Below are 23,583 nucleotides of genomic sequence, written 5' to 3'. Positions count from 1 at the left end.
ACTTTTAAAAGGGAGTTGACATGATATGAACATTCAGAATGTCACAGCAGAACCCATTGCTTTGTACATTAATGTGTATCAATAAGAAAATGCCAAAAGGGTAAGCTCATGATAACTAAATGAAACTATTCTTTCTGGAGAAAGAAGCTAATAGGAGAAAAGTGAACTTAAACATTATATGCAGGAGGAAATAAAAAGGTATTTTCAAACTTATGGTAAGAAATAATACTTTGAAACTTTTTTTCACTGCTAACAGAATTCTGAAAGGCCATGGGGAAATTAAAACATCATCCACATTTTCCTGGGGGGGGGAATCTTTTATCCAGACAGAATACTGCAAATGCAAATATTTTAATTGCATTGTCATCATATCTAACCGAGGAAGGTGTTCCTTTCTAAATTTTTTTGTCTAAAGCATCCTCTCAGAACATTTTTGAGGAGAAAAAACTGCATATTTGTTTATTTGAAATTGGATAGGAAAGGGGGGAAAACAAGATGAGAGTGGGGGTGGAGGAGGGAAATGGGGACCAAGACATGAGAAAGGGTATCAATGTATGTGAAGTAATGCACCTCCCATCTGGCAAATGTAATGTAACCCTTCTATTAATTACATTAAAAATTATATGCAAAAAAAGATGTCTAGGAGAAATCCTTTGACAACCTGAGTTAATATAATGGAATGCTATTGGAAAGTGAATATATAGATGTAGTTATACACATATATATATATATATACACACACACAGCTGTGACATTGCCATTCATAAGCAAATGATAATTTAGCTTTGTCTTCAAGTGAGATTGAATATAAACTGACTTTCAAGTTCAAAAAGCCATCGTTAATCTTCATACATAAGGACATATAATGTGAAGCCAATTGAAAGGACCTCCAGGATAGTGAAACAAAAGCCATATAATGAATGATTGTTGTCCTTAATGTACTATGTTGTCTCTCATCTCCTTTGCTGTCCCTTGGTTATCTCACATTGGTATAGTATCTCACTTTGTTATCTGATATATTGAATTTATTTGTATTTGGATATTTGAAATTTAATAGGGAAGGGGGGAAAACCAAGACGAGTGGGGGGTGTGGGGGGGGAGGGAAATGGGTACCAAGACATGTGAAAGGGTATCAATGTATGTGAATTAATGCACCTTCTATCTGGCAAATATCGTGTAACCCTTTTACTAATTACAATAAAAAAAAAGGTAAAAAAAAAAAAACACAGACCTAGCTCCCTTCGTTACCTGTCCCTTGGTTATCTCACATTGGTATAGTATCTCACTTTGTTATCTGATATATTGAATTTATTTGTATTTGGATATTTGAAATTTGATAGGGAAGGGGGGAAAACCAAGACGGGTGGGGGGTGTGGGGGGGAGGGAAATGGGTACCAAGACATGTGAAAGGGTATCAATGTATGTGAATTAATGCAACTTCTATCTGGCAAATATCATGTAACCCTTTTACCAATTACAATAAAAAATAAAATAAAAAAAAAACAAGGTGGTAAGTTTGCAGTAAGGAGGGAAAGAAGGAAGTTGAAGTGTACAGTAGAGACAAGAAAGGCTACCACAACCACTTAGGTAAGAGTTCTGACCAGCCATTTCAACTGTCTCCAACTTACTACTCTAGAAGGATCTTCTTCTCGCTAGGGTACGGTGATCAGCGTTTGGAGTTCTTTACTTTCCCCTTCTCTGACCTGTGGCCTTAGGAATTGAATCCATTTCAAGTAGTGCCTATGTACTGATGTGATCCCCAGTGTTCATCTTGAGTACTGCCTGTGCTCTTTTGATATGGACATGTGGGCCATCTAATGCACCACTGCTAATACAGGACCCTTGAACATGTGCCCCACGTCAGCCATCCCAGCCAGTCAGAATCAATGGCAGCACCACCTACTTACTTCTGTTTCCCCAACAACATTCTAGTCAAAACAACTCTTCCCTGTCACTCCCAAAGGTCTTCCACAGGCAGCTTTGTTCCCTAGCATTCATTCCCCACACTGCCAGACACAGGCATTTCCTTTTCTTTTGAAGAACAGCAACTTGCCACATCACAATTCTGAGGAAACATTTACTATGGTTTACCTCTGCTCCTAGAACCAACTCTTACTGTAGTCAAAAGTCCCTGCATCATCTGTTCCCTCCCAATGACCACTTTTCCTTCTCCTCCTCCTCTATTCAAAATATACCAGTGCCTTGAGCATGGGAAGTCCCATTGGAACGGAGCCCATGAAGTCATTCTCTTTTCACTCTTAGGGAAAGGATTTTAAATAAAATTCAAAGTTTCTCTTGGATGCTATATCATAATCTCTGGTTTGGTTCTTTGTACACTGTCCCTCTTTCTGTCCTTGGAGTCAGTCCTTCAAAAACCCTTGTCATTGCAAATTCCTCTCCTTATCTGGAAATTATGTTCCCATCTCCACACAGGATCCACTGCTTTTCCCTATACAGGACTGACAGTGATCCACAATTAAATATTCCAGGATGCGTTCTGATTTGATTACTCATTCTAGTAAAAGGCCACATGGGGCTTCAACAAAACACTGCACAGTGGGAGAAGGGTTTGGCAATTCAAATCAAGATGATCCTGAAGACTTTGCATATATTTGTTTCCTCCATTAGTCTGCTCTCTGAACATACAATATTTACTGCCTCCATTGGTCTGCTCTCTATACATATATTTACTGCCCCTGTAGTATATCAGGCATCATATACATTTTGAAGGGTGACTATCAGCAAATGTAGGTGAAAAGTACACCTTACTCCTGCAACCACTCATGATACTCATATGTCCAAATACACTTCAAATGAAAACCAGTATCTGCTCTAATGCAAATTGATCTGCAAACCTTCCTTGGTTCATAGTACACATAACATATTACATTTTAATGTAGATCTGTTTCATTATCTCTGTACATGCTCTTTTCCACATTAAATTAGGTCTTATCCTTCTGTATCACAAGAGTAGACTATAGCACAGTATCAGCAACACAAATATTTGCCTCACATTACCAACTCAAAAGACACAAAATGACTGGGAAAAAAAACCTTCAAAATATCTCTGTTTTTTCCATTTACCTTCATCCAAATTCCCCTCCATCCCCCCATTTCCTCATGACCGCTTTCAATTGTTAAAAGGAGCACATCATGGAGAGAGGAGGATGGATTTTTCTTCTACTCTATAAATACATACTTCGTAGACATATGTATACAAATATACATATTGCATAAGCAAATTTAATGTATCTTAAAATATAATTTATAAGAGGACAACACTTTTCCAAATGCAACTCAGCAATATGAATTTTTAAAATAGGGTTGTTTCACAGTCATTGGGTGACTGAAAGGTGACTTTCACCCGCAACTACATTAGTTAGTCAGCAATTCAATTTTGTCAGATCTGTAAGAGGGGGTAATAGCTGCAAATTGTCCTGACAGATGCTACCAGCTGCTTCTGTAAAGCAACAGTTATACAACTTGCTCTCTCTCAGTTTGAAGCAGAAAGAAAAAAATTTTCTTTAACAGTTATTTTCCATTTTCAAGTTTGGAATTAAAAGTCTGAAACTGCCTCTGTGCACAGTACACAAAAGCCAGTTCACAAAAGCTACTCTGATACATAATTTTAACTGCTGACTCATTTTTTCACAATTTGACCACATTTTAATGTTTCCATGAAATTTTACACTACATCTGAAATAATACCGCATTTTTTTCAAGAACTGTTCAGATCCTTCACTTCATGAAGCCTAAAAACCATGGTGAGTGGTGTGTTCAGTGTATAATGCAGGGAGTACTTGCCACAGGTCCAAGCAGGAGAAACTGAAGTTCCAGGAAATCAGAATGTGACTACTACAAAATAAGTGTCTTGATTCCTGTTCCTTCATTCAACAACAGTAACATTCCACTCCACATGAGAAAACCATTCATATCAGGAAATCATTCTACCTTTAATTCATGCTATTTATTCAAACTCAACAACACCACCTGTGATTTTCATGGTCTCCAGAGTGTCATGCATATGCTCTGTTCTTATAACTCAGTCTTACTCCCAAGGCATGGCGCACTGACTATCTTCTCCTGGGAGGACTTCCTCGAAATTCTTCAGCAGCCCATTCTCCAGCTCAGAATCATTTTTCATATATTTTTATTGTACTTAATAGAAGGGTTACATTATATTCACCAGATAGAAGATGCTTTACTTCATAAACATTGATACCCTTTCTCATGTCTTGGTCCCCATTTCCCTCCCCCGACCCTCATCTTGTTTTCCCCCCTTCCCTATCCAATTTCAAATAACCAAATAAACATATATACAATATATCAGATAACAAGGTAAAATACTGTAACAATTCGAGGTAACCAAGGGACAGCAAAAGAGATGAGAGATAACATAGTACATTAAGGACAACAATCACTCATTATATGGCTGTTGTTTCTATATCCTGGAGGACCTTTCATTTAGCATCATACTATATGGCCTTATGTATCTAGGTTTTGTTCTATTGGAAATCTCTGCTAGGAGAGCCTAAGGTTTCTACTGATTATGACAAATGAGGGAAACCATTGAGCCTATGTTCCTTTGAGTCTGGCTTACTTCACTTAAAATGATTTTATTCTAAGTCTTTCCATCTCCTTACAAATGGGGCGATGTCGTTCTTTCTGACAGCAGCATAGAATTCCATTGTGTATAAATACCACATCTTGTTGATCCACTCATTAACTGCGGGGCATCTGGGTTGGTTCCATATCTTTGCTATGGTAAATAGTGCTGCAATGAACGTCATTGTGATAGTGGATGTGGTATGTCCTTGTTTCTGGACAACAGGGTAAATGCCAACTAGTGGAATTGCTGGGTCATAGGGGAGCTCTAGGTTAAGTCTTTTGAGGAACCACCTGTCAGGAAGGCTCTTTTCCTTTGTTTTGCAGAAACTGTTCTGTATTCAAACAGAACCCTACCTGTATTAATCACTTCTGGAAAGGATTGTACTGCACCACCTAGCAAAAACCCTGAGAAACTTCAGCTTCCTGAACAACTAGCTGCAAAAAACTATGAAACGTAAGTAATACATTCCTTCAGCATTTGAAATGCTCATCAACTCCAGCCTTCACTCACTCTATTCATGAACAATATTCTTATGCCATCTGGTCCCTTACCTCTCGGAAAGTTAATAACCTTTGCTTCCTCTCTTACCACTTGGACACTTGGTGATTTCTTTCCCATATCTTACATGCTAGCTTAAGCTCCCAGACTTAACAACAAAGAGGTTTTATTATAACAGTTCTAAACACGCATATATTTTGACCATATTTATTCTTTTTTTAATCTCTGCTCCTCTTGTTCATTTCTGGTTGCGTATCAAGCTCATGATTAAAAATGAAATTAATGTCCCCTAAGATATATTCCTCTTTGTTATGGCTGGTATCTAAAATGTTGCCCCAAAGCTATATGCTAAAGATTCGATTGCCTGCTGATATGCTTTTTACAAAGTGGTGGGATCATGAAAACTTTGTTCTCACCAAAGGATCAACCTACTCATGTGTCCATAATTTGATGAGCTATTGGGAAGGGATAAAAACTTTCCAATTTGAGCTGGGACTTAAGGTTGTTAAATGCATCCCTGAAATGTGTCCTTGTAAATGATGTTTGTTCTGCTCTCTTCTCTCTCCTATTTCTCTTCTATCTCTGCTCTCCAGTCTTCAATTCTCTTTCTCCTTCTTCCACTTCTCTCCTTTTTCTCTTCTCTCTCTCTCTCCTGCCTACTTAACGTGAATAAATGGCTTCCTCCTCCACATATTCCTGCTACCATGATGTTCTGCTTCTCCCCAAAGCAGACTGAAACTATATCCCAAAACAAATGTTGCCACCGTTAAGCTGATTTTCTTAGGTATTTTGCCATGGAGCTAGAAGGCTAGCACATTCATTTACTAGCTATTTTTTCATATATTTTTATTGTGATTAATAGAAGGGTTACATTATATTCACCAGATAGAAGATGCAATACTTCACAAACATTGATACCCTTTCTCATGTCTTGGTCCCCATTTCCCTCTCCCCACCCCTGCCCCTCATCTTGTTTTCCCTGCTTCCTTATCTATCCGATTTCAAATAACTAAATAAGCATATATACACTATATCCGATAACAAGGTGAAATACTGTAACAATATAAGATAGCAGAGGGACAGCAAAAGAGATGAGAGATAACATAGTACATTAAAGACAACAATCACTCATTATATGGCTTGTGTTTCTATATCCTGGAGGTCCTTTCATGTAGTGTCATACTATGTGACCTTGTGTATCTAGGTTTTGCTCTATTGGAAATCTCTGCTAGGAGAGCCCAAGGTATCTACTGATTATGACAAATGAGGGAAACCATTGAGCCTATGTTCCTTTGAGTCTGGCTTACTTCACTTAATATGATTTTTCTAAGTCTTTCCATATCCTTACAGATGGGGCAATGTCAGTCTTTCTGACAGCAGCCTAGAATTCCATTGTGTATAAATTCCACATCTTGTGGATCCACTCATCAACTGAGGGGCATCTGGGTTGCTTCCATATCTTTGCTATAGTAAATAGTGCTATCTAGATATTTTCTTTACCACTGTTTGCAATACTTCATTGATATTATCTCAGAGGCACACTCTGACTCAACTTTCAGATCTTAATGATTCTTTTATTTCTTTACACAAATAAAATTTTCCATTGTCATTCAACTCTTCTACTCAGTAATCTTCAGTAGCTCTCTATTTCATCCAATAATAGGCCAAAATTTCTCCTGAACCAGGAAACAGAAACTTAAGTCTCTGAGCTAGCTAATTAAACTTCTAAATTTCAAAATCACCATCTATGCATATGTGTGGACATTTATATAGTAATATTCAAATGGTAAAAGATTCTTTATAATCTTTTCTATTCACCTAATGAATTATTCCCATCATCATATACTCTTCTACTCCTTGGTTATGATTCCCACTGTGATATCATTAACAATTCGTTATGGATCCCATTTCTTCTAAGTTTCTCTTCTTTCTACTTAGGATGGTTTTCTCACACCAGTAACCTTATGTTTGACCTAATTTTGATACGATTTTCTGACCCTGTTCGAGAGCTCAGACATCAAAAAGATATTCACCATCTTTCTAGAAACTGGCTTTGGTTTAACCCTAAAATGAGTAAATAGGTGTTCTTCATGAACTGCACTCAAAGCTTACTTGCTACTTAAAGCAAGACCTCAAAAAACATCACAACTCATAAAATCAATAATATCACAGAGTTCTTTTGTAAAGAACTTCAAGCATTTACATATATGCAATGAAACTGATGTGCAGTCAAAATGACAGAAACAGATGGTTCTGCCATCACTTTATATGACACTTGTTTCTCCAGGCAGGTGAACAGAAGGAACCAGTGGTAGAAGGTGAAAAGGGTCTTGCAATTTAGAACCCACTGAAGTATAAAATGCCACCAAACTTGTCTCAAATTAAAACACATTTTAGTTTCTTCATTTGAAATCCTATACTGGGTAAGATTAAAAATCTCATAACTACCCAGATTTAAACTCTGAGCTTCTGATCATCCGAGGCCTGAAAATACTGGTTTGTGATGAACAGGTCTTAGGGAAACAGAAGGGGCATTTCAAATTCAAGATAAAACTATATCCATTGAGAATCTATATAACTGTCCAAACAAGAGTTTTCAAGATAAAATATCCAATTTATTTTAAAGTAAGATGTTTTAAATGTTCATATTCACCAAGTTTCACCAACTTACATATTCCTTTATTTAACAGTGATTTATTGATAAGAAATAATACAGTATAATGAACAGAGCACAATATCTGGTATTGTATACCCTGGGTTTCCTTTCCTACCTCCCCTACTTGTTGATTCTGTAGAACTATAGTCCTGGAATAGAAGCCTGGCTTTATAAGATTCACTTTTCTCTACTGTCATGAAGCAGAATGTAGCATGTAAGTCCAGACAGTATTTGGCATTTTCTGAACAACTAAGTATAAACTCACCTCCTTCACTCACGTTCCTTCTCCTGCCATGCCCTATTATGCACATGTTGAGCACAGTTCAACTCCAAAGTTCAGAGTGTGAAAAAGTTCAAACTTTATACTTAATGCTATGAATATTATCTCTCAGCCCAGAAAGCAGAATCATAATTCTGCCATTCTTTGGTGTCACTACTTTTCATCATTCACACTGCAGCTTAAATTTTGCACCCAAGAAAAGTCAAAACTTCCTGCCTACTAGCACATGGTGAATATTCATCCTTAGCGTCCATTCTTTCTTTCACAGTGTGTATCAATACTCCACTACCTAAATATAAGTCTGTGTGTGTCTGTGTGTGTGTGTGTGTGTGTGTGTGTGTGTCTAAGAGGCCTGGAAACACATTTTTCTTGGTATATCTATCTGGCAATTCTCCTTGGAGCTTCCTCACTCATTTCTGTGTCCATCTTTATATGGTTCTCTTCCCTCAGGATTCCTATGTCCAACTGTCCTTCTCCCTTCTCTAAAAAGATATCCAGTCCTTAGATTGATGGCTCACAGTCATTGGTAATCATCTCATGCTAACTGCATCTGCTATGACTGTTTCCAATAAGGTTTCAGTCACAAGTACAGGATTAACAGTGGAAAGCACCAAGGAAAGCTTAGCACCCTTTTGGAGTAACCAAGGAAAAATATAAGCCAAAATGAATCTAACCATGATAGCTTTCTTTTGTTTTCTACTTTCAATATTACCCACGTGATTAGTAATAACATAACTCACTAATTTGTAATTTTCTTCTATCTATAGTTGGTTCCAGTTGGAAATGGAAGTGATGGGTTGCGCTCTGGCTTAGTGAATTAACCCTATTTTTGATCAACTTTCCATAAAATCTAACTAAAAGTGCCTATATTATAGCAAATTTGATAATTAAATGATATTTTAAGAGCCTGGAGAAACTGGTAACACTAAACAGTTATCTACTGGATGGGACCCAAAAAGTGATTAATGTTACCTACCCATCATGCCCAAGTCCTGGAGTGCTAAAGCACTCCAGTTCTTGTATCTGGGTCAGACTTGATCAACGTCCAAAATAAATTAAAAATATAGAAAACATTTTTAACAATATTGTCCATTCAGCCCTTAAGAACAATTGAAGTTTGCACTGCTAATTCTGATGAAATAACAAAAAAGACCATAATGAAAATATACGCGCAGTCTAAAAGATTTGCAATAGAGCAAAATCTTGATACATAAGGACATATAATGTGAAGCTTATTGAAAGGACCTCCAGGATGGTGAAACAAAAGCCATATAATGAATGATTGTTGTCCTTAATGTACTATGTTGTCTCTCATCTCCTTTGCTGTCCCTTGGTTATCTCATATTGGTATAGTATCTCACTTTGTTATCTGATATATTGAATTTATTTGTATTTGGATATTTGAAATTTGATAGGGAAGGGGGGGAAAACCAAGACGGGTGGGGGGTGTGGGGGGGGAGGGAAACGGGTACCAAGACATGTGAAAGACATTTGTTTCAGAGTTCATTTGTTGGACTTATGCTAGGAAAAATCAACTAATGGCGATGCAGACAATAAAATATGAGGATTTACCTATCAAACAGCTTGAAAAACATTAAGAAACATTTTAGTAAAGTGCTTATACTTATTTTTAATCAGTCAGAATTTCATTTCAATATCAAGGCACCCTTCACAAACTTATGAAATCCCTGATGACTAAAGTACAACAAGATTCTGCAGGAAAAGGTAACACACCTAAGAGACTGTGATGAAGGGGTGGATGAGCCATGGCGTAGAAATCTAAGAGCAGAACAGCATAGATAGTCTATCAACTCCAGCTGGAGAGTGTTGTTTGCTTCTGTTTTCAGGGACAGAGTTCATGAATCATCCCATCAGTTTTTAAAACTTCAATCAGAGAAGTCAACTATTTGATGTGCAATCTTTATTTTCTTCTTTTTTTTCCCACCCAAACCATAATATAGTGCAGAAAGAATATGTGTGTGAGGGATGCAAATAATAATCGCTACACCAAGTCGTCTTGGTGTTGACAGAAAAAAAAAGAAGAATTCCAGCAGCAATGTGTGAATCACGGGGAAACCATTACTGATGTGGCCAGTTCAGGTCACTGTGTTTTCAGATTGGCGGCCCCACAGAGCCTCCACAGTTCAAGTCCCATCTGACACGCACACATGCACTCTGGATCACTCAAAATAAAAACTGCTCTCCCTACACTTGTCTGTCTCCATGAGGTCAGCATTAAATAACTATTATGTCTGGCATAAAGAGCAATGGCTGCTCTTTTTTTCAAATGCCACCAGTTCCCATTTTAAAGTAAATGCCATTTGGTCAAAAATATGTATTCGTCTTGAAATCTGATAGGACTGAGTTGCAAAGCACTTCTGATTTTGTGCTCAGAGTACTTTTGTGGGGAAATTGCCACTACCCACTCAGGCCTCTAGGGCCCCAGAGCTCAGGAATCGCTGAGCTCTGTCATTCTCGCCTACTTCTGCTGATTCCATGAGCCTTAGTGCCACCTCTGTCCATCATCATAGCATGTCTCTAATGTGTCTTAAATTTTTTCAAATGAAAATAGAATGACATACAATGATAATTTTTATAGTAACTGTAAATTTACATTATTTTATTAATAAAAATCAATTGTGCAAGCCTCATGTATTACTGTTATACTGGACCCCAGTAATTATGAATACTGTCAATCTACCTTCTATTAGTAACATTATTCTGGAATTTTAGGGTTATTTTTAACCATTTTAGAACATATTAGTTTTACAAGTTCTCATTTACATACACACATACATACATAAGACAAACCCAAGTAAACCTTGCTTCTGATGTCTCTCTCTGTCTCTCTCTCATCTCAACACAACCCCCTTTCTTAAAACATTTATCAGGAAAACACTAACACACTGAATTCATAACCTAACTTTGGGGATTGAAACTTCTTCCTACAATTACTTAATAAAAACAAATATTGTTAAAACCATTATCAATGCTTTGTTTTCCTGCTAGCATATAAGTACTCTATCAAATTCTGAAGTACTTGTTTTTTGAATACATACCAAGAATATGACTAGCATTTGGCAGAGGAAGTGGATGAATATCTTAGTTTCCAGAATGCCTCTCTCTATACCCCTATGAACATTTCTAATTAGGGTTATGGCAACACTTGATAAATGTTCCAGGTTTCATACCCTGTAATCATCAGATTCTCATATGATTGGATAAAAAGATATTTGCATGATACACATGAAGCTGCCAAAATCTCTGACTGCTTAGTGCAACATCAAAGTAGATGGATGTGGTCCTGGGAAGGTAAAAGACAGAAAATTCCAAAATACTATGTCCCTCATTATAGCATCAGGTTCCGAGATTTTCCCTCAGTTCCCTCAACTTGAGAAAGTTACCAAGGGAATTGCTGATAACAGTATGACTCTTCTTTATAACTGCAGGGAACCTCAGGAGAGCAGTCATTATGTTTTCCAACTGTTTAAAAATAATTTCCTTTCTATAGCTGAATTTTTAATGTTTACTATCTGTAAAAGATGGTTTTAATGTACACGAAAGATGGAAGGCAAATTATCAGGAACTGCCCCTTCCCCTGGGAATTTCTATTTATAATGCGAAAGACATGAACATGAATGTAACTTCAATAGGAGTACATGAAGACATTAAATTTTAGGTAACAGAAGATCAATAGAAAGGTTATGCCAGACCTGAGGGAGAAAGAATCAAACCTGCTTGTGAGAACCTCAGAAGAGAACAAAGTGTAGACTTTGAAAGAGTGAACCAGAACTCACTGGGAGGATTTCAAAATGGAGGAAATCACTGAGTAGAACTTAGGCCAAGTTCTCAGGAAAGGGGAGATCATAGGCAATGACTGGAGGCCAAAAAGACTGAAGAAAGGAGTGAAAATGAAAATCAAAAAATAGGCCAATTCTACATCTGAAAAAACACTCAACTCAAATACATTATCCTCTACAATGATGCAGTAAAGAAAAAGATCATGTTAGGAAAAGAACTGTAAAATCTTTTTTGTTACCTCCCAAACTGTAAGTGAAAAGTCCAGCCTTCTTCCATTCAAATTGTTTGTCTCAGGTACTTATCACAGCAGTGACCAACTGACTGACACCTTATCTCTTTTTGTTTCTTCTCTGAGTCACTGTACTCTAGCAGTATTGACAACTTCACTGTCTTGAAATAGACCTAAAGCATTTTGAGTCTACCATTTCCTCTGCTGGGAACATTCACACTCAAAGTATTTGATATCCTTGTAACAATTCCATTCCTGACAACAGCTTGGCCTTTCATCAAATGTGACATTGTTTGCTGAAACCTCCCCTGATTCATCCTTTTAAAAATTCCCTATGCTCTCTTTTTCACCTGTTGCTCTATAACCTAGGTAACTTATTTGATTATGAACATACCTATGTCTATCTATAAATATGTATACCACATTCATCTTTTAATTTTTGTTTTCATGAGGGCAGGAATCTCCTTTTATCTGTGTCTGTTCACTTCTGAATCTCTGAAATAGTTGTTTGGCACCTGGCAGACATTCAATTACTATTTTATAACTTAAGAAACAAATAAATGGGTCAACCTGAATGAGGTTAAAATACCTCATTAAGATCATTAAGATAAAATTAAAAGTGTCAGAATACTCTATGCACATGTATGTACATGAAAAATGTGGCTTTCTGTGATTGGTTTGGGATGGCAGGGAAGGGTTTGGGATGGCAAGGAGGGAGAATAACAAAAAGGACGAGTATGCTTATGTGGACATGTCAATGTTAATGATGTCTGCAAAAAGGGACACTTTCCAGAAGAAAGTGAAGAGTAGCTGATTTGATAATTTTTTTTTGCTAAAAAGTGTGAATAAGACAGAAAACTGGATTGACAGCGCAGGAATCCTCTACAGTTGTAATCCCCCCCCTTACATGAAGGAGTCTTGTCTCCCCAGGGAGCCAGGTGGCAGGAAGCCCTTCCCACTGTGAAGACTAGTTTGCAGAATTCCATGATTTGGGGGCTTGGGAAAAAGTGAAAATATGCAGTGTTTATGCAAAAATAAAGTCTATTCAATGACTTCAAGCCAGTGTTTCCACATGAAAACACCAAGACTGAAAGAAAAATTATGAAATCCAAAGATTAAATATAAAAGTCACTTCGATAAGATTAATGCATACTATGTATAATAAGATTCTTAGCTTCCGTCCTTGCAAATTATCAGTTGCCAAAGTTAAGGTAAGTAAAGTTATTTTCTACAAGGACTGTTCCATTTTCCTTTGTTATATAGACATTCATTCTTCTCCAACTGAAAAGAATTGCACATTGTAAGTGTAGATTCATAGTTCTCTATCCCCAAAAGAGAATCAAAGTAGCTCAATGTTTCTCAGTTAGCTAAGAGACTACTATGACATGTTTCCAACAGAGCATCTCTCTGGAAAACAATACTTGTGAATTATAAATTACAGAAACAAGCAACCCCTGGTTAAGGAAAAATCAAATGGAGTAATTCAGACTCTCCCAGAGTGACAAGTGAATAGCTTGCCTTGTTGTGTAAAAGAACAAGTTTCCTGTCTCCTGGCTGTCCTCTGTCCACTAAAGAGTCAACAACATTTTATTGTTTCTCAGTACTCCATTTGGTGCATCTCAACTTGCTTTTTATATTGCCTTAGTTTATGAAAATAAATGTTGTACTTTCCTGGTGGGACCAAAAATAAATGATGGCTCATACTGTACGTGGGTTCTTGCTCATGACAATCCAGACTGCTAACAGATTGTTAATATGTTAACAGTTCTATTATAAGATGCTCAAAAATGTAATTTTAAGGCCATTTGTGGAGCTGGATTCTGCATGCCAGGGGTCATCAGGACTGACATAGGTGAGAAGCTGTATGACCTCTCCACTCAGGTGTCTGCAAAGGTGTGAAGGGTGAGATAACCCAGCAGTTTAGGGTAGCAGTTTTCAAGCTGTTCTGTTTACCCAGGGGTAGCCATTTTGAGCAGAATATTAACTAAAATAATACAGTAAGTATGATCGAGTTCCTTTTGGTACAGAGCTACTTAAAATTAAACTAAGGGTATTTCACATCCAGAATTTTCTGGCAATGACAAGGGTGAAGAAAAATTACCAAAGGCTGAACTCAAAGAAATTAGTATGTATTTTGCAGTTCCTATTCTCAAAGATATTGGCAGAAACATTTAATCATATGTGATCCAAAATATTTAGCTTTGGTGTTATTCACATGTTTTATTTATTATTTATATATGTTACTTACAAATTACAAGGTGTTCCTACACAGATTCTTGATACTGATATTATAAAGGGGAAGTCTAGCATTAGGTAGGAACCTCTGTGATATCACAAAGAAGAATATACAGAAACATACTTAGTCAGATAAACAGATAGGAGTACACTCCACACATTCATCTCGGTAAATTTTCACTGAATGAGTGGCAACATTTTGAAAGAAAATATTTAGTAGAAGGTTGTTACCTACTGTCACAATTGCTACCCTCAAACACTAGATAGTAACAGCGAAGTCCAGCTACTGATTTAGACTGACTCAGACAAATTTCATACAAGTCAATTTTCCTCAACACTTCAGTGCCATACACCACAGCAAATGTTTATACTCACAAAATTTCCATAAGTCAATGTGTACTCTTACCTTACGCTGTGTCGTTCAGTATTTTTTTTACAAACTAAAGTATTATAGAGAGTATTTTCGCATTGTTATTATGTGTTTTACTTTAGTATTTGTGTATATTTATCATTTATACAACTGAAATTGTAGGGGAGTGTTTTGGTTTTTCAGGTGTCCACACCCCACCTGCTCATTCTCTTCCTCATATTACTAGGCAGAGGTGATATTTCAAGTAAACATGCAGAGCTTCTGTTTGCCAAGGATATTTAAATATTTTCATGATGATAACTTTATTTGGAAGCCAATTCTTTAAAAAGCCTTTAACCAGTACTCCAGATTTCCCAGCCTAGTATGTTTTTCCAGTAATTGCATATAAACGCATAGAGACAATTGCATGCTGATGCACTCTGACTGTTACAAGGCCCTGAGCCCAACTCTGAATTCCAAAGGTAGGTTCAGCATCACCTAAAACATACATTGAGTTTAAGGGAAAAAAATTCCTGAAAGAAACTAAAGAAGGCTCACTACTCCCCTAACTTACAACTAAATATACACAAAAACAATGGTAATATGCCAAGTGAGAAAACCCCAAATCAACTCAGACCCGGTGATCATAAGGCCAGTGGGATGTGTGCACTGCACTGCACTGCTGGCCACGGCCACTGGGCTACACCTCGTCCAGGTGAGGAAGAGGCTCCTTCTGATACGCTCTCCACAACTCACACGCAAGTCATTCCATACGTGAGAGCACGTCTGTTTTCTTCACAACTGTTATCTGGGAATAGAGCTATCTTCTTCCTAAAACTATTATAAAGGACTTCAAACTCCCAGAAAAAAATAGAACTATTAGTGTTTTCTGGCATTTTTACATTTGTGTTATTTAAATGTAAGAAAGAAAATGTTACTTTCTATAAGAATGCCTCCTAAATATAACAAAGCAAAAGGGCTAAAGAGACCAGGCCGAGCAGGATTCACAATCTTCCCAGGGCTAGAAGTTCAGCAATAATGTTTGCCTAGCAAGCAAATCCTAGAGCTGCCAAATAGAAAACAAGCAAAACCTTTTCCAATTGTATTCCCTCTGAAACATTTAAAACTTCTGCCCAATGACAATCCTTCCTGAAAAGGCCTTCTGAGGTCAGAGATACTTAGAACTGTGCGGAAGTATCAAGTCACATGGGAACAATGCATCGATGCAGGTCTTATTACTTGTGATTAGAGTCAGATAACTAACCTCACACTATGACTTCTAATAAACATTTCTATACTATACTATACTATTCTTGAAAGAACTCATACTGCTTTACACAAAACATCTGCAGCTGTGAGGAGGAAAATGTCCACTGACTCACACTGGAGTTGGGGTATTTTGACATCATTTTCAAGGTAAGCAAACAGAGAGAGGTTAAATGACATTGGAAGGTCACATGTTTCCTCTTTCTGAAGGAAGATGATGGTTGCGTTGCAAATAAAGAGAACTTCAACCAGAGAGAATTAGTGGAGCAGTCACAATTTGACCTTTCACCCTCTGACTGTAGCAAGCTATTAGAATTGTGTATATATGTCATCGTTATACTATTGCATGAGAAATGAATTAACTAATTTCCATGCTGATACTCGTGCTGCTAGAAAATCATGCTTCCATTCAATTTTACATAAAAGTATACCAATGAATTTAGACTGTTCTACTAAATCTCATGTAATGTTAAGATTTTTATTATGTCAGGTAACTGAAACCATGTTCCCCATACTTCAGAATTTAACATATCAGAAAGCATGGAGAAGATACACAAATGTGTAGCTAAGTTGACAAAACTCGGGTTCCTTCTGAATTACTGTTATGTTTTTACTGCTGTCCCTGTAAGTCAGCAGTGTCAATGAGAAGCCTACTGTGTATGAATCAATAGATAATGAGATGAGTGAAGTTTTAGGATTGGAGGCCACTAACACTAGTTCTTTGCTATAGACTTTCAATCCCAGTTACAATATAATTATACTAACCTTAATTTTCCAATGACAAATTTGAACATTTATTTGAGAATCACAAAACAGACGTTCCTCTGCTTACATGTTTCAAAATAGTACTCTTGTTGAATTTTAATGCAACCAAGACATAATTCATATCATAAAAGAGATACAAACTTGTATGAGACTTTACTTACAAGTAGTTATTTTCAGATAAATTTGTATAAGAAAGACAAGGATGTTTGTATGGCACAGAAAACATGTAAAGGGGAATTTTTAGGGATAGTTATGATTTTAACGTAGCCGAGATTATGATGGAAATCAAGACAGTCTTTACGACCCATTTGATTGAATAGTATTGGTTAGCAAGGGTTAAGGGAGAATTTTTGGAACCAAATGTATTAAAAACTCGTTTGGAGAAAGAGAATACAATTAAATGAATATAGAAAAAAAGAGATGATATGAGTACAAAAGGTGAGAAAAATCAAAGGAAAAGCTGTCTTTTTCCTTGTTGGTATTGTTTATATCAGTTTCCCTTTGTCCTCCTCTATCAATCTTCCCTACCTGGGAGTAACAGAACCACAAAAGCAAAATGGAAAGTATCAGTGGTAAATTAGCTTTCTTAGCTAGTGATAGATGTCTCATAATCAGGAAAGAAATAGGATAGCAATACAAACAGAAACTCAAGTATTTTGTGGTATCCAAACTACTGCATATTCTAACAGGGTACTGGAACTAGAGTTAACAAGTTCTCATTTAACCTCCTCTTCATCTTTAAAAGCAGCACTCAAAAGTCTTCACAGCTTAACTTGACTTTCAAGATCATGCATTTGGGATGTATTTATCATTGTTCAGAATAGGGGAGGAAAGTGCCCAGGTAAAAGAAAGGCAATTTCGCAAAATGAATTAAAGATAATTCAAGAGAAAGGAGATTGACAAAGAAAGAAACACTTGCCACAACTGCATACATTTTACTTATTTAAGGTACAGATAATGAGATTTTATAATGATCCATACATAAGATTACCACATAAATAATTTTATTTTCTTAAAAAATGGGAAATGCTGACCAATTCTAATAGCTGAGAGATACCAGCCAGGTTTTTGAGGAAGTTATTTAGATGGGAGGAATGATGAGTACAATAAAAGGACTCTGGATACCCCAGAACAGAAGAGCATAATAGAAGGAAATGTTTAAATAAGGAACTGTTTTAAGCAAGAGGTCATGAAGGGAATTAGCTGTTCCCACGAGTCCAGATGCTCCAAATCCACAGGAGCAATGGTAAGAATTCTATGTTTCACTGATAAGGGAATGAGGGGGATAAAAGAATTAAGCTGAAATAGACATCCTAGGAGGAACTGGTACACATGCCATGGCCATACTCCAGTTATATTTGGAAAGAAACTAAATCAGAACAATGTAATTGGAGTTACATTTCTAAAGCAGAAAATAGATTAAAAAGTAACAAATGTATGGCTTCCTTCTGCCAAGTCCTGGGTAGAGAAGGAAAAAATCCACAACTTCTCAATACTTCGCAAAGAACCACTAGTCTTGAAAATAAGAACCAGCATCCTAGCAAAAGCAGAAAATACAGGAAACAACATCACGAGACCGAGACGTGTCACTTACTACTCAAAGTAGTGAAAGATGCAGCAAACCTGCAGATTTTAACCATAGAGTTTTGAAATAGAACAGAAAATAGGGTGCTTGAAAAAGAACAGAAGAGGTTTACTCATCCTTCTCCTTAGAGTTAAGACCAATCTCCTAGTTTGTTCCTTGGTTCTAAACAAAGTAGAAACAATCATAAGCATCTGGATAGAACATAAAATGATCCTTGTACATTCTTCATGCAAGATAGACACCAGGAAGAAATCTTTTATTCAAGGAAGTAGGGTTTGCCCTGTTGAAGAGATAGGAGAGTGAGTAGGTAGGTGCTGGAGAAGGATCTTCTGTAGAATTATGAGTCAACCCAAGAAAACTAAATTTCTGTATCATAAAATTAGCCAGCAAAACAGAAAGAACAGTTCAAAAACATGAAACTTGCTTGGCTTGATTTCTGTTAATATTGGTGAAGTACTTGCTCATTGAGGATCAATATTTCCACTGCAAACAACAAGCAAACATGACTAAAATATAAAATGACTTACGTCTGGAAAGCACTGGGGAGATTCCAAGGTGTTAAGAATTTGAGAACCAAGATCAAGGAGAGAGAGAAAGGATAAAAGCAAGAGACCTAAATACCAAATCACCACATGGAATGTACAAGTTCTAACATCCGAGCTGAAAATAAAATCATGGGGTAGTTGCTAAGAGATGGAGTAGGTAGATCCACTTTTAAGCTTTGTCACCAAGTTTATAAAACAAACTTTGACAGTCATAAAAGAGGACACGGGTATTTTCTGCATGATTTTACTGATGTTAAGGCTCTACTTTGCATAAAAATGTTGAAAGAAAGCAACATTTGATCGTTGGCAAGTGGCATGCAGAGATGGAGAAACTTGAGAATACATATACCATACTAGCAACACTCTCCTTTTTGAGAAGTGAATTTTAGAAGTGCCCTTAAGATAACAGTCCAATAAGTCACATTTTTATTAGTATTTGATATGTATTTTTGTGTAAATACAACATATGTATGTAAATACGATAAAAATTAGGCTGTATCTAGTATCGGTAACATTACTCCATTTATGAGGCAGCACTGTCATGATGTAATGACTTTCTAAAGGTCTCACCTCAACACAGCAATGAAATTCCAAAAGGGTGTAGAGGAGTCATTCCACCTGCGAACATCCTGCCCTGGATCCTCCACAGTTCATGTCTAATTCATGTCTTCTGCAAACACAATATACATCCATTCTATACTCCATAGCTCCCCACATCCTCACGTATTCCAACAGCAACTCAACAGCAACTCACAGGTCCAAACTCTCAGCTAAATCAGACATAACTAGACCTAAAACATGATTCATCCTGAGGCAAATTCTGTCTAGCTAGGATGTTTTAAATCAAAGTGTTAAGGTTAAGTGCTTCTCAAACACAGTGGAAGGACATACATCAAAAAAGAAATGGACAACAGGACCCACGTAAATTCACACAAGGAAAGCAACATTAGACCCCAAACTCTATACCAGTTCTCTGCATGTGTTCTCTATTGGACACACAGTGGTGGTTGACACCACAAAGCCTTTGGCAACCCTGCTTCTTTGGCTTTGTAAGTTCATCTATCATATATTTTTCTTCCACAAAGCTCTAAAGCAGAGAGAGACTGCAGAGAGGATGGGTTTTACTCCATCTTCCAGGAAATTGTTCTCCATTTCCACCATAGATTGGCTAACTATACTTCCATCAGCATTCTGTCAAATTACCTAAGCACTCTTCTTAGAGGATTCAGACTTTCTCTACAGCACCCTTCTTTCTCCCAATCCTCACCAGCACAAACCTCAATATGTTGCGAGTGACAATACCGGTTTTCTGGCCTGCTCTTCCAAATTCTTCTGGTTTTTATCCAGCTTCAAAGCTGCTTCCACATGTTTAACTATTTGCTATAGTGATAGTCTCACTTTTCAATATCAATTTTCTTTTTTAGTCTGTTTTGTGATGCAGTCGCTATACCACAGACTGGGTCAATCATAATCAGTAGAAGTTTTTTTTTGTCTCACAGTTCTGGAGACTGGGAAGTCTGAGATTGAGAGACTGCATCTGGGAGGTGCTTCGTGCTATGTCTAAAAAGACAGCAGGACAAACACCAAGTATGATAGAGAGAAGAAAAAAGCTCAAAGAAATTCACCTTTTTTTGAGAGACTTTTGAGAGTTAGAAAAGCCTACAAACCATAACAAATAATCTATTCTAAACATGGCAGTTGTAGCTGAACATCTTTGATATTTTCTCCAGTTTCTTACTAATTTAAAACACTTTGTAGTCTGTGAGCTGGGAGTTGTAAACCTTAAAAAGGTTGTATTATCAAACATTTAAAACAAATGTAGAAAAATTCATATGTAAAATCTTAATAAAAAACACATAAGAGGTAGAATACTAATTTATAGGAGCTATTTCCAAAAAAGAAATAATCTATAACTAAGTTTCAAACATGATTATGAACATAGATCACCATTTTAAAATATCTCTGGATTGAAAGAATGCCACGGTTTATAAAACTGTATTATTTCTGGTGAGATGATTTTTATGGCTAAGTAAAACAAAAGGTAAGATTTTAAGCAAAAATTTAATATCAATCAAACTGTTTTATATTATTTATTTTTTTCTTTTTTTATTGTAATTAATAAAAGGGTTACATGATATTTGCCAGATAGAAGGTGCATTCATTCACATACATTAATACCCTTTCACATGTCTTGGTACCCATTAACCTCTCCCCCACCCACCCCCTGTCTTGGTTTTACCCCTTGCCTATCAAATTTCAAATAACCAAATACAAATAAATTCGATATATCAGATAACAAAGTGAGATACTGTAACAATATGAGTTACCCAAGGGACAGCAAAGGAGATGAAAGATAACATAGTAGATTAAGGACAACAATCATTCATTATATGGCTTTTGTTTAATTATTATAATATTTATCATCTAAGCAGAAGTGCATCTTGTGTATTGGAAACTGCAGCACCAAATTGTTGAATTATTTCTTAACGCTGCCTCTAACTTCCTTTACATAGCAGCAATAGATTTTGTTTTGATCTTGATTTTTTTAGTGATTCAGTCCATATAGAGAATTAATAATTAATCTGGTCCTAATATCAATAGCCTGTGAAATACTAAATTAACTGACATTCCGGATTCTTAATTACTGTTTTCCAAGTTAGCATTGATCTTTTCATGGTTGGCTATGGTGCACATTAGATATCTATAAGCAGCTCCAACAGCAACTGGGACATTGTAGGGTGCTCAATAATGTTTTATTGTTTTTGGTCGTGGGACCTGAACTCTGGGTCTCGGCATTGGCCCTGAGCTCTTCAGCCCATAGCTACCACCCTACATCTTGAGCCACAGCACCACTTCCTGCTCAATGAATTTTTGTTATTATTTTAGGAACCAGAATTGGCCACCACACAATAGAAAAATTATTGCTCACAAACATCACATTAATATATAAAAGAGAATGGCTATTAATATCTTTGAAATACATTGTGAAAATATGGCAAGAAAATAAAAAGGTAGCTTGTTAATGATAATCACACTGATAAGACTTATTATTCCTTGTATATTCTACATATGTTCATTCAGCAGGTTTCTCATGTTGAGTACAACAGACTACATAAAGGTAAAGCAAAAAGTAATTCTTGTCCTATAGGATTTAGTCTAGAAAGAGAAATAGAAATCTTATTATACAGGTGAAATTTGTTTTTGTAGAGCTCACTGTGAAACCAACAGTAAAAATACCTACTTAGTATGAGGATAACTATGTACATGTTAAGACTTGAAGGAAGAGTATAAGGGTAGGGCAATAATCTCTACCATGAAAGAAGAACCCCATACTTGGAGTTTGCAGTACATACAGAAATCTACATAATAGTTCAAGGTAGCTCTCAGGAACGAGAAACTACCAGAATAAATGAAGCTCATACCACTGAGAAAATCTGAAAAAGTTCTCAGGAAATTTGTGAGACCTACATACATACACAGTTAATTATTTGAAATGTAAATATAATTGAGAATGCTATATTTATTTTTAAATCCGTATTCCCAGTGATCACATAAGTCCTGAGTAGAAAGTATATCAGAAGAAAAATCACAATTGCAAACATGAGAAAGGGTAGTAATGTTTGTGAAGTAATATATCTTCTATCTGGCAAATATAATATAGCCCTTCTATTAATTACAATAAAAATACCTTAAAAAAGAAAATTTACATTTTCCGACAGTATTTGTGGAGCATTATATTTCTGCTTTTGTTAGCTCCAATTTCTACAGGCAGATCTACATATGAACATTCCTGGACAGTCTTCACTTTAAAATGTTGATTCAGTACCCAAGTAATTTTAACTCCCTTAGTCCATAGGCTATGGGAGTGAAATCACAATTTCAACAAGTGCTGGAGGCCTAGGATGTATAGGTATAGGTACCAGAATATACCTAGACAGCTTTATCATATCCATGTTCCTCCATAATGCCTAATATTCTCTATGTGATCCATTCTTGTACTAGAACTATTACTCTTCAAAAACCTCAAGGTGTTCAAGGAAGAACTGAGCTTCTTTCCCAAAAGAAATGCCAGTTCCTTAATAGCAGGGTATATACCTCAGATTATATCTTAACCTTTCACCATTACAATTGTAATTATAATTAACTTTTGTTGAGTTTTTGTTGCAGACCCTGTTAAAAAGAGACTTAAATAAATTAGAGATCTAATTAAACTCGACAGTTCAGTAACTATTTCTTAAATGCTTTCCTCTCCCACATTTTTTTACATTTTAAATATATTTTTGTAATTAATAGAAGGGTTACATTATATTCACCAGATAGAAGGTGAATTACTTCACATACATTGATACCCTTTCTCATGTCTTGTTCCCCATTTCCCTCCCTCCATCCTCGCCACTCATCTTGTTTTCCCCCCTTCCCTATCCTATTTCAAATAACCAAATAAACATATACAATATATCAGATAAAAGGTAAAATACCGTTACAATATGAGGTAACCAACTCTCCCACAATTTTTTTGCCAGTCCTGGGCTTAAGCTCAGGGCCTGAGGACTGTCCCTGGACTTTCTCAAGGCTAGAACTCTACCACTTGAGCCTCAGCACCACTCCTGGCTTTTAAGTATATGGTACCAAGGAATCGAACCCGGGTCTTCATGTATGCTAGTCAAGCACTCTACCGCTACGCCAAACTCCCAGTCCACTCCCACAATTTTTATAGTTAATTTTCAACATAGCATCTAGTGAGTATCACCAATACATTTGTTCA

General features: G+C 36.5%; 1 long non-coding RNA gene across 1 annotated transcript in view; it reads left to right on the top strand.

Moving 5' to 3' along the window:
• LOC150040143 (uncharacterized) overlaps nt 1-23,583 on the top strand; it is a 50,817-nt gene that overhangs the window by 14,908 nt on the left and 12,326 nt on the right. Inside the window, exon 3 of the long non-coding RNA XR_016534061.1 lies at nt 4,933-5,062. This is a non-coding gene — a long non-coding RNA (uncharacterized LOC150040143). The remainder of the gene's footprint in view (nt 1-4,932; nt 5,063-23,583) is intronic.

Source organism: Megascapheus bottae, unplaced genomic scaffold (assembly GCF_031878675.1).
Source record: "Megascapheus bottae isolate mThoBot1 unplaced genomic scaffold, mThoBot2.hap1 HAP1_SCAFFOLD_118, whole genome shotgun sequence".
NCBI lineage: Eukaryota > Metazoa > Chordata > Mammalia > Rodentia > Geomyidae > Megascapheus > Megascapheus bottae.
Note: the sequence above shows the minus strand (reverse complement) of the source record. Positions and strands in the feature narration are given on the sequence as shown.